The 12480-nt window shown below is 38.3% G+C and overlaps 2 long non-coding RNA genes across 4 annotated transcripts; both read right to left on the reverse strand.

The window, feature by feature from the left end:
- Positions 1-342: 342 nt before the first annotated feature.
- Positions 343-1420, reverse strand: LOC146461457 (uncharacterized). The gene is made up of 2 exons (XR_014857378.1): positions 1296-1420; positions 343-586 (listed from the first exon to the last, which is right to left on the reverse strand). It is a non-coding gene; the product is annotated as an uncharacterized LOC146461457 (long non-coding RNA).
- Positions 1421-1568: 148 nt separating this feature from the next.
- On the reverse strand, positions 1569-4221 carry LOC146461458 (uncharacterized). 3 transcript variants are annotated; one of them, XR_014857391.1, is made up of 4 exons: positions 3969-4123; positions 3649-3890; positions 2368-2397; positions 1569-1720 (listed from the first exon to the last, which is right to left on the reverse strand). It is a non-coding gene; the product is annotated as an uncharacterized LOC146461458 (long non-coding RNA). The 3 variants fall into 3 exon arrangements; XR_014857390.1 differs by lacking the exon at positions 3969-4123 and adding an exon at positions 4200-4221 and having other exon boundaries at positions 1577-1723; XR_014857389.1 differs by having other exon boundaries at positions 1577-1723; positions 3969-4124.
- Between the last annotated feature and the right edge of the window lie 8259 nt (positions 4222-12480).

Here is a 12480-nt window from a genome sequence, read left to right on the forward strand (position 1 = left end):
ATAATGATAATGATGATGATGATGTTGATGATAAAGATGATGATGATGATGATGATGATGATGATTGATGATGACAATGATGATGACGATGACAAGATGATTATGACGATGATAATGATGATGATGATAATGATGATGATGATGATGATGATGATGATGATGATGATGTTTGCTTTGGTTGTGCTTTGCTTCGCTCTATGATTCACTGGTTAAAAAGACTCCCGCCAGTTTCTCGTGCAACCGAATAGAAGTCACTAAATCCAAAACCGTAGTTACGTGTATTAGCTTGTATTTACTCGATTCTGAATGGTTCATTGGGTTGATCACATGTGCTCCCATTAGTTAGCGAATAATACCTTTTATTGGTTTCGGTTTTATGATACTGAGTTTCATTGAAAACGTCTCGTTTCGGAGAGTAGGGGCAGGAAAGTTCTGAAACGAATACAACAATATTCATCACGCAACGGATCAGTATTTAATTATTTTCATCTGTTTTTCCTCGTTTCCAGTATATACGCTACTATATGGCATAATCGGGCTTGAGGCTTCACAAAATAGGCCAGTTGTTGAAGATGTCACCTTCTACCTGCAAATTAAAAGATATGCAATTAGCTATAGTTGACATTTTCAGCAGAAAACTTTGTCCTTAGCACGCTGTAAAACCGATGTAAATGTAAACGTTCAGGATGGATTTTAATACCGTCACTTGTTAGCAATGGTACATGGTACAATGTGCAACTGAAGTCTTGTTGCTTTTTGTAAGGCAAGTGGAGAATCTGTTTTACAGGTCCACAAGTTAGGGCCCTGTTTTTACAAGTTCTTTCTTCTTCTTTTTTTTTTTATCTTTTTTATGTCAGTTGTAAAACTGACATAAAGTTTGTAAGCTAGAAGTGCAAAAGTCTTGTTCAGAGAAGTAAATTGAAAACGACGGGATTCGAATTCAAGAAAGGAAAATTTGCTCAGTAGTGTGTTCACAGCTCTCGATGTAACTTCGACACTTGACCATTTAAGCTGCTTAAAGATAACGGGAAACAAACGTACCAAATGTGTGACGCACGTGCATGCAAAGCCACAGGCTTCCATTTTTTAAAAAGTTTTCTTTTAACTAAAAGCAAGCTTTGTCTGTGATTTCTCTTTGCCACCGTCTTATGCCCCATTCACGAATTCTGTAGTATTTTCGTAACAACCAGGACTGATAATCTTCGGTCTGCGCGCAAGTCACAAGAATTTGATTATCATTTTAGAGTAAGCGGAATGCTTTTATATTTTATCTTGTGCCGGTCTGGTTGCCTCACCTCATTTGCACCTGTTGCAAGTTTTGGGGCACCGCGTTGTCACAAATGCATAGTTAGAACTGCTTCTTCTGTCGCACACTGTTCTGTACCGCTTGCAATAGCGGGAATAACGATCCCTGCAAACTTTGTCTGTGATTTCTCTTTGCCACCGTCTTATGCCCCATTCACGAATTCTGTAGTATTTTCGTAACAACCAGGACTGATAATCTTCGGTCTGCGCGCAAGTCACAAGAATTTGATTATCATTTTAGAGTAAGCGGAATGCTTTTATATTTTATCTTGTGCCGGTCTGGTTGCCTCACCTCATTTGCACCTGTTGCAAGTTTTGGGGCACCGCGTTGTCACAAATGCATAGTTAGAACTGCTTCTTCTGTCGCACACTGTTCTGTACCGCTTGCAATAGCGGGAATAACGATCCCTGCAAACTGCTAATATAAAGCAAAACAATTTACAAACATTAGCATGTATGACTTGTGAAGGCAAAACGATACGTCAGGATAACGTCATCGTGTTGTCACGGCGTTATTTCCTTAGCGAAGATACTCTACTCCACTGTTTTTCTGTAACGAGGTGTATAAATGGGTACCAGCGACATACTGCTGGGGGTAACCCTGCGATGGGCTGTCAGGGTCATAGTATTAGTAATGCTCATATGCCCTATTAACACCCACGGTACATTTTAGTTAAACCAGGCTGACAAAATGAAAAGTCGAGACTGAAAATCGAAACAATGAATTTTACATGGGGTCCAAGTAAGATCTCAGTAAATCCTGCTTCTTTGTGGTAAGTTTCAGTGAAGTCTTACAATAACACTGCTTTAGCCGGAACGGGACATACGTGGCTTCATTCTACTGAAACTAAAATTTAGCGGAGACTTTGAGTACAGTACACTGAGTATAAAATAAATAAAAATTAGTGTAATCGCGAAGGTGCGGTGACGTCAGATCAATCGAAAGTCGTTTGCTCGAAGCCTTGCCTCTGCCGTCTTATTGTTTATATACTTTGTCCGGGTAGTCTCAGTACATCATCATTCATGATCACTATGACAGAGAAGCCAGTCCTATACTGTTACCTCGTTTGTATAGCTTCAACCCATTGTAATCTGAAAATATAAATGGAACAAGGGACGATTAAATACTCAATCAACAGCATCTTCCCGAAAAAAGTTAGCATAATTTTATATGGCGTCAAATGTGATCCAAGCCCCAGAGATCGCAATAAATCTGCACAGAATACCCAGGCACACAGGACTACACTCCTTAAGATTAGTTGCATTTGGACAGGTGAATGAGCCAGCTCAGACAGAGGAACCTGTAACTTGGAATACATCCAAGGCGACAGCCAGTGATGTGGTGTAAAGATTAGGCTTTCACGTCCTATGCGATCAGGCGCCTTTTTTTTGTCGACCTATGGTGAAATGGCGCCTAATCGCGGGGTAGGCTTGACACACACTGGAAGTGGTCAGAAAGTGCTCTAATCATTTGATCCATATAAGGTTAACTGCCAATAATCAACGGGCTTCAGTTGATGAAACAAAAAAAAATAGAAGCAGAAATCGTCAAATTAACAAAAGTGTAACCTTCAGAGAGGGCAATCTATAAACCGAAGATCGATATGATTCGAAATACAATGTGTCGTTACTTTCACAACTCTATCCTTTTGGTACCTTCAACCATCAGATCCAAAGCTTTGGCCATGGACCGCGGCAAGTCAGGCTAATTTATCAGGCCTACGAATCGCATAATTAAACTGAAAGGGTTTGTCCTTGAAACCTTGTCAAATTTGCCGGTTAATCCTGGAAATTTGCAAAAACGTTAACAGGACGCATATTTTGTGAATTTCGGGACTAAGATGAACCATATAAAGGCATAATACTGTTTATATAAAAGCTTCTCTTTGCTCAATAGCTGCTGGTTAAAATCTTATAGTACCGTCGATGTCTGCATTTGTTTTGTCGAAGTCCCTTAATTCAGTTTTCCAGGTGCAAAACAGTAAATCGCAACCAAAAGGTGTCGGTCTTGGGTCGATTTCCTCACAATTTTACGAAGCCAAAATTACAGTTGGTGAACTTGAAGTGATTCCTTCTAACACTTGACTCAAATTTCCTAAACAAGTGCAACAAAAGCAAGCTAGTAAAGTCAGTGTTAATTCATTGATGTACCGAATTTTTCTCGTCTTGTTAGAATCTCCCTGGATGAATACCGGTTTTTCCTCTTTCATTTTGATCCCTTTGATTTAGGATTCTTGTGATAGTTTTATGTTTCTGATCCATGCGTGAAAACGGGTTAAGGCTTGTGAGATTTTAAAAAATCTGAAGTCAATGGCTAGGAGCCATAATTTCAAATTTGCTTACCTTCGTCAAAATACTGAGGTGTGTTGTCCATAGGCATCGCCTTAAGGCTACTGACCAACATTACAGAAAAGAAGAGAATGCAGACAATCACTCGATTCTCCATTTTTGGCTGGAGCAACAGGCTGATCGATGAACGTAATGCACCGCCTCCAATGGTCGTAAATTGCTTAACCAAGTAAGCCAGTCTTTTATGCGCGTGGTGGTTTTGCAAGTTAATTTCTTTTGCCGCGGCTCCAGATCATCTGCGTGGGTTAAAACAAAGACGATAATTTCACTGAAGGACAATATTATGATATATGCAAGGGCAAATTGATTATTACCTCGCAGAAATTTGTACTGTTGTTATGGTAAAATACAGGCCCTGGGGTAACTAAGTTCACTCCCGTATTTAGCGATCCTCTTTGGAAAAGGCGTGAGAAATTTGAAAATTCAAGCTTAATTTTTCCGAGTTCTTTCGTTTTTACACCTTTGGTATCGAGCCATTAAGACGCATATTATATAAGAGTCATATCAAAGGACAAATTAGCTTGGCTAATAAAGGAACTCATTACCTTTAGCGCCTGTTGTTAAGCTCAGTCAAACAGGTGCTTGTTAGTAATTTTTGTTTTTCAGTTTCCATTTTCCAAAGCAGCCGTCCAAATTTCAGTTTCTATTTGCCTGACCATCTTTTAGCCTGTTTTTGAAACTGGAAAATAAAAACGACTAGTTGGATTGATTATTTTTCTTTTTGCTGTATGTATACGGAAAAAATCTTCTGAAAACGAGGATTGTGTCATCCCAGCATGTAGCTGAAGAGGTTTTTTTTTTCTTAATTTTCGCACGTAGGATCTGAATGAAGAGCAGTGTTCTGGGTAAATTTTTGAATTGAAACATAACATCTAAAAGTTAATATATTTCGCGTGTTTGCTTAATGAATTTGCTCAGAAGGCATGTGTTATCAAAAATGCTCGAAAAGTGGTAAATTGGTATTCTTAATTTAGCTCAGAGGCCGATGCTAAATTGCAGGTGTTCAGTGTAAACTTTAAAACTTTATTTTTATCTGTTTCGCAACCCAGATCATTTTCACTTTCTGGCTCGTATTTTATAAGCTATTAATATTTAAACTCTAACATGGTTTGAAAGGACTGGAAGTTTTTCTTTCTATTTTAAATTTTACCTTCATAATTTAGCCGACCATTGTGAGCAATTAAATAAGCTTAATATATGGATTCGGCAAAATAGCTAGGTTTATTATGAAACAAAAATATGAAACAGCAATTTAGAACTTGAGATATCAGCGTGGGTCTAGTGAAGACTAATAATTAGACTTTATTTAAAAGGCGGTTGAAAGTTCAACATCAAAGGCTTGACGAATGAAATACTTAGAATTCACGCGGAGTAATGGAGGCAAGAACGAAACTGGACATTTCGTTTAACAAGATATTGTAAAACATCCCAGGGTTGTACTGCTAAATTAAGAACTCTCCTTGAATTATCTACGGAAGGATTCTCTTTAAAACACGACAGAAAAATCGGGTAGTCTGTCCGAGACTATGTAGTCCCATTAATAAACAAGTTTAGCCATTTTAAAGAAGTAGTGGTTTGTGTTGGGAGCTGAGAATATTGTAAAACGTTCAGTCGTTGTTCCTTCATAACGGTAAGGTTCAGTTCAGTGACTTTCTTGTTACTGTTGACATTCAGAAGAGTTTTATCTTCAGACTTAAAAGTTTGAGCCACTATAAAATCCATGACTCGATCGGGATTTCGTTAATTAGCCTCCGACCAAGAAACAGAAATAGACTGAGACAACAATGACTGACAAATTAATAAATTTTGGTTCCTTCACTGCAAGAGTGTAAGCGATTTGCATATACAGCGTAAGGTGAGACTGCTTTCAGTAAAAACTAAAAGAAAGACCACTGTTACTATTATTTTTTAAGTTTCACTTAAAATTATTAATAATTTACTTCTGAATGTTTTAAGTTTTTAATAAAAAATGTTGAAACATTCATTCGGGGTCGTTTAAAAAGATCATCATTTCACTTAGAAAAATATTTCCCTACTAATATTTCAAGTGTATTGAATGGACGCAGAAAAGCCATGATTAAGACCAGTTTGTCTTCAAGCCAATCGGCTTCACAGATATAACAATGTTAATTCGGTTTTTATTCAAATTCTCGCTTATCTGAAGTAAAGTTGGCTTACGTAAGTATTGACAAGTAATGGCCGGCAGATCAAAAGGAATCATAAACTAGTTGTTTTGAAAAAGGTTTATAATTATAAATACTGATTTCCTTTTCACAGTTCAACCAAATTTTTTGCCACACATATGTATAATATTTCGTTTTGTTTCGTTTTTGTTTAATTGAATGGTTTTTCATACAAAAAGCTAATTAAAGGGTAAGCTATGTAGCCGTGGGGTTCACATCCTCGGAGAGCCAGGGCCAGAATGTTAGGGAGAGAGAAAGGATGCGCCCGCGATTCTCTCCATTCCAGTCATTGTGCGCTGCCAAAGGCGCGTTTGTTTGTTACTTGTTTGCTCATTCCGTTCACTGTAGCAGATTGACTGGAATGGCATGGACTCGCACCATTCTAACGATTCCACAATGAGAACAGGTGTACTTATTCTAGAATGGTTCCCCTCCCCCCTCCCCACAATCCCCCCCCCCCCCCCCAAAAAAAAAACAGAGCGTGCCTTTGGTGCGTTTATCGAAACTCCCGCAGAATTTTTCATTACAAACAGTGCGTTTTTCATGAGATTGAAAGGTAAGACGTTGATAATCTTTCACGATGAAAAAACACATTCGGCTAAGTTTCACGAAAAGCTATCCATCAATCATAAAAATCCGAACAGACCGTATACGTTTCGCAAATAATCTAAAAAAAGAGCAAGGCTGATTTCACGGTCAGGGAAGTATATTTTCCAATATTTCGAAAGGCAAGGCCTTTCTTCTTCAGGGTATGTTTGAGACTGACCCTGTGGCAAGATACGTTACAATTTTAAACAGTTACAATAGATACCTGAAAAAACATAGGCTAAAGTTACATAAACAAACACGTTACAATTTGAAATTTGAAAATACAACTGGTAAAATGGAAGACGAAACCAAAATACGTAACAATGAGTTTATTACATAACTTAGGAAGATGAAAGACGGGAAAAACGTTCATGTCTCATCTCTCCTATTAAGACCTAAGGGTTCTTGAAAGAGTTTACGGATACATACGAATACATACGACTAGCATACGAGTAACATACGGATACATACGAATACATACGAGTAATACGAATGTTTTTCTCATAAAGGAAGCTCTAATTATAAGCCTTGAAAAAATTTTTCACGTCAGCAAACACGTACCCGGTCCAGTTTGAGGTGGGGGAGGGGGGGATGTTGATCGACCCCCGAAGGCTTAAATTTAGTCACAGTAAAATAAATTCACATGGAGTGCAAAACCATTAGCTTGCGCTAGAAGATTACAGTATATTTTGCATGGCGCTGACGTCATATGACGTCAGCAAATACGCCATCTTGATTTCACTATTTCATCTTAGTTGGTTATGAGAAATGGCAAAAAAACAGTGCAAAATCAAGCCAGAAAGCATAAATGTAACCATGTACATGTAAAAATGTCGAATTTTGGGAACAGTTGACACATTGAAAAATTCCGCACATCGGATTACCTGGCATGACCCCAGGCCACCAGTTTAATATCAAATACAGTATCTTTGCTCTTGGAAAGCAATCTGTCCTTCACGGTCGGGGAAGTAATGTTTGACGAGTAAATATCAAATAACTTTTGCTCTCTCATGTTATTAAAAAAAATAAAAATTTACTCCTATGAATTTTACTCGTATTTTTTAGTATTTTATTACTCATATGTATCAGTATGTTAGTCGTATGTATCCGTATGTACTCGTGTGGTGTTTCAGTCATGATCCTGGTAAATAGCAAAATACGCGTTTGTCTGTAAACATGGCGCATCCGGCGCTGCACAGAGTAAAAGTTCTGGCTCTGAACTTAAAGACGTACTGTAAAGCGTCGTGCACTCAAAGCTATAAAGCGATGGTACTCGCAATAGCTCTTTTCAATGTCAAAACAGGAAAACAGTCGGGTTTGTCGCGTCCAACCATGCGGGGTTTTTTATTATTAAACGGTAAAAATATTCACACAAAATGTTTTCGTTTAATTAATGCCCAACGAAACGGGAAAACACTGCTACGGTTCAGACGCACTACAAATCACAGAAAATACAAGTCAAACTGAACTGTTTTTCGCAATCAACTAATCAGCACCAAGGTTTTCATATGTAATTGTTGTTTGGTCAAAGCCGCAATGATCTAAACGTTGAATAATCACTCACCTTCCTTTCAAAAGTATGCTTTCGTATCTGGATGGTAAACCAAATATGAGCCTATCATTTGCTTTTACTTTTTTAATTACACCGCCATCATCATAACAACTCAATCAGATACACTGCAAACTGTGATCCGCTCTGATAAAGGGTTAACACTCGAAACCTCAGCTTTGAAATTTCTCGGTGACTAAATTACTTATCAACTCTGTTGATTAAACCAAACACTGATTCGTCTCTACCCTCCCACCGACTCAATACCACAGTTTCTTTAGAAACTGGCTCCTTTTCTACACTGCAAATCACTTTACCAATGAAAAGTAGAACCTATGCGCTGTTGTGAATTTTTAAACTCGAAAGAAGTTCGTCAGCACAATCATTGATCTCTTGTTTCCAATGGAAGAAGTATTCTAAAAGGTCGCTTTTGTTTTTATCGGCTCTTTGTCGATGTTCTTGGCCGATTGTCGATGTCACCCAGTCGAAACGGGAAATCAGTTCTGATAGCTTCATTAAATACTTAAACAATTAAACTAAATTTAAATCGAGGAAGTTTCTTTCTCTTGAGACTTAATGAAAGATCACACGTTTAGTGTGGATAGACATATTTTCCATACAAAAATTTTGTCGTATTCTAGTTACTTTCAGTTCTTTAGAGGACTCCACATACCACTATGCATCAGCGACCCAAGTGGCTAATTAAACTCTCGCGGTATACTGGTATACCGCTAGAGTATACTGTAAAAAGAAGTATACTGGTTCACTCAATCTCCACTCTCTTTTCCAAAAATCAATCACTAGAGTTAATCTCACTTCTGACTATCCCGATTATACGAATGTTTGATTTCATCAACACAGCTGACAAGGTCATTTGTTCTTAGTATTCTAATTTTATCCCATTCCTTTACCCCTTACCTTTGTGCATGCCGGCTAAACGGCATGGAGGAAATAACTTGGAAACGCAATCCAGATGATTAAGATTCTATCAAAAACAAGGACACTGGAGTAATCCCTTCAAAAAAAAAACAAAAAAAACAAAAAAAAAAGGGTTTTGTAAAGTAGGTCCAGTGTACCTGAGTCGTACCGGTAAAAATGAGGGGGTTCTGTGCTTTAACAGAGGAAGCAGTATTATTTGTTCTCAGACTCAATTATTGCATATTGGAGGTACTTTTGTGCTAGGAAGTTTTTGAAACATGAAATGAAAAATGCCGAGCCAGAATTGATTCTACCTGTCACACTTTATGGCTCCATCCAATTTCGACTTGATTGATGCCTCAGTGACAGTCCATTATTTAGGTTTATGGATGATTTAAGTAAGTGGGTTCAGAACGCCCCAGGAAATAAAAATGTTCTTTGTTTTAAGCTTCTTATGGTCACCATTCATGAATAGCGGCTCTTTTTATTAGCAAAGAACGTGATCACACAGAATAACTTCAGGCAAAACCTTAAATTCGAGGAGCAAAATATTGGTATCAAGTTTGAAGTGTTAACTGACGGCGAGAAAACAAATATCAAACTTTCACTCTTGGAAATTCGCTGTAACTAGAAGACCTTGAGGAACGTAACTTTGGCATGACCAACTGAATGTTTGTACTAGTACCATTTTTCTGAGGCATGAGGCTGCTAGTGTTGATAACAATTCTTTGCACTGCTTAGGAGTGTTATATGATGCGGTCGGAAGCTTCCCAATAAGAAATAGACCATTTTATTTTTGAGAGGGGGGGGGGGGGGTTGGGCAATTTTGTCCTGTTAAGAATTTTTTTTTCGCCTCTGGGCTGTGCAAGAATTTTTTTTAGCACCTTAAGGTTGTGCACGAATTTTTTTTCGCATCAATTTTCAGTTTTTGTATTTTATAAATAGTGACAGGCCTGCGCGACTCTCACGTGCGTGTTTTAGCCGTTTTTAGAGTTTTGCTCTCACGAGTATATCCTTGAGAGACCTACCTCTTTTGTATGAAATTAGAGGAGGTTCCTTATAAATTTCTCTGAGCAATGGTTGTCGTTCTATTAAAAACCAGTTTACCATTAGTATTTGTTTCAAGTTAGTAACTGATGGGTGGTATTGCGAGACAAAAGGCAAGATTCTCTTGTTTGTGCGAGGTTTTTGTTGAAGGGCCTGTTTTTTATTCTCAAAAATCACTTCTGAGAGAGTTCTCTGCACTAGATTTTTTGGATAGCCCCTCTCGATAAGTCGTGATTCGAAATGTTTGATTTTTTCTTCAAATGTTGCTTTTGTTGAGTTTGTCTGGAGACGTCTGAGGGCCTCTCCTTTGATGAAACCTCTTTTTACTCCTGGGCTGAGTTGCTCGAAGCATGGTTAGCGCTAACCATTGGTTAAGAGGTATTAAAACCTATAGGTTGTAATGGCATTTAACCCGGGTTAGCGCTAACCATGCTTCGAGCAACTGGGCCCTGGTGGGGGACACGAGGAGAAATGTGTGTACTGGAATGTTTCAGTAGTTTGTAGTGACTGCGTACATCGAGCTCCGATTCGGTAATTAATTACATCCATTTTGAAATCACTGGTGATCCTTGGAATCTGATTGGTCCAAAATGATGCAATTTATTCCCAAATTGCACCATTTTTTGCTTTAAATCGCATCCTTTCTTTAGCCCATCAAAATGGAAATGAAGTAACACAAATAGAATATTAATATTGACAATGATATACTCTGTGATTTCAAAATGGATGTAATTAAGTGGTAATTGAACTTCGTGTCGTGCAATTTTGGTCTGAAATCATACTTGTGATTTCAAATCACGCGTATGATTTCAGACCAAATTGCACTCCACTCAGTTCAATTACCAATATGAATCTGTTGCCTTTATAAACCACAGTGTCCAGAAATGTAATTTCCGTTTCAGAAATTTCAGCCGTGAATAATTTCTAAGCATATGGTCGACTCTGATGTGTACAAACGCTGTGGTTCGCAGTGATGTATAGCTAAAAACAATTAGCGGGTAGTTTGTACTTGCACGCCGTGAGACGGGGCCTGTCTGGTACAAATCAATGGAAAATGATAATTTATTAAATGCGGAATTTTATATTATACCATTTAGATGGAAATGATGTATATATGATATCTATGATATGAAACACAAAGAGGTGAAAAATAATTACACTTGTTTGTCTGTTGAAAATAAATTATGACATTATGACAAAAATTACAGATCAGTTTTGCATTTGGTCTAACAGGGTCCTACGAGTAGAAAGGCTCACTCGATTTTTTTTTCCCTTTGCCCAATGTGCATGATTTTTTTTCTCTACTTTTGCTGTGCAAGAAATTTTTGTTTGGTAATTGCCCAACCCCCCCCCCCCCCCCACCTCAAAACTAAATGGTCCATCCCTAACTAGCGAAAATAGTTAGCCAGCAAGGAGACAGTTTCGTGAAAGAGACTGACCGTATACGCTTTTTCAACTATTAAGGCAAAAATTCCTACCCTCTGAGAGTACGAAACAGGCCATTTGGTAGTGATATTTTAAATGTAAGTATAACGTGGTTCTTTGGGCAGTAAGTGGAAATATGGAGATTTTTTAAGTTTTGCGAAATTTATAGCGAGCGGCACTGTACTGGAGTTGAATAAAGAAAGATCTGGATACGAAACATAATTCAAAGCATACCGTTTGAAAGGAACTAAGGTGATCATTGTTTAGACCATTGCGGCTTTGACCAAACAGCAATTGCATATGAAAACCTTGGTGCTGATTAGTTGATTGCGAAAAACAGTTTGACTTGTATTTCCTGTGATTTGTAGTGAGTCTGAACCGTAGCAGTGTTTTCCCGTTTCGTTGGGCATTAATTAAACGGAAACATTTTGTGTGAATATTTTTTACCGTTTAACAATAAACAACCCTGCATGGTTGGACGCGACAAACCCGACTGTTTTCCTGTTTTGACATTGAAAAGAGCTATTGCGAGTACCATCGCTTTATAGCTTTGAGTGCACGACGCTTTACAGTACGTCTTTAAGTTCAGAGCCAGAACTTTTACTCTGTGCAGCGCCGGATGCGCCATGTTTACAGACAAACGCGTCTTTTGCTAGCCTCTTCCAGGCTTTCAGTTAGTTGGGGCGCAGCGCAAAAAAAGGCGCGCGAAAAAGAAAAAGCGCGCGTTTCTTTATTTTTTCGCGCGCCTTTTTTCGCGCTGCGCCCCAACTAACTGAACGCCTGGAAGAGGCTAGTCTTTTGCTATTTACTAGGGCAAAACCAGTAGGGGTCCGCTATTTCACAGATTTCAGCACCTCGCGAATCTCGTCATGTTTATTCAATTTCTTCGAATCAGTGAGTTCTTGGAGCGAGATTTAATTATAAAAATAAACGCTAAAAGCGATCGACGGTTCGACCCTCACCGTTCACTCAGGTTGTTGGTCCGTCGGAAGGCAACAAGAAGTGTGGCTTTGAAAACGTTAGTTAGTGCATCGGGGAGATGAAGATAGGATGTTGAAGTGTTTGTGAATAATGGATGATACAGAACGAAGAGCTGGATTGTATGTGACGACAAGG

The sequence above is a fragment of the Pavona decussata genome, unplaced genomic scaffold (genome assembly GCF_977016875.1).
Source record: "Pavona decussata unplaced genomic scaffold, jaPavDecu1.1 SCAFFOLD_198, whole genome shotgun sequence".
NCBI lineage: Eukaryota > Metazoa > Cnidaria > Anthozoa > Scleractinia > Agariciidae > Pavona > Pavona decussata.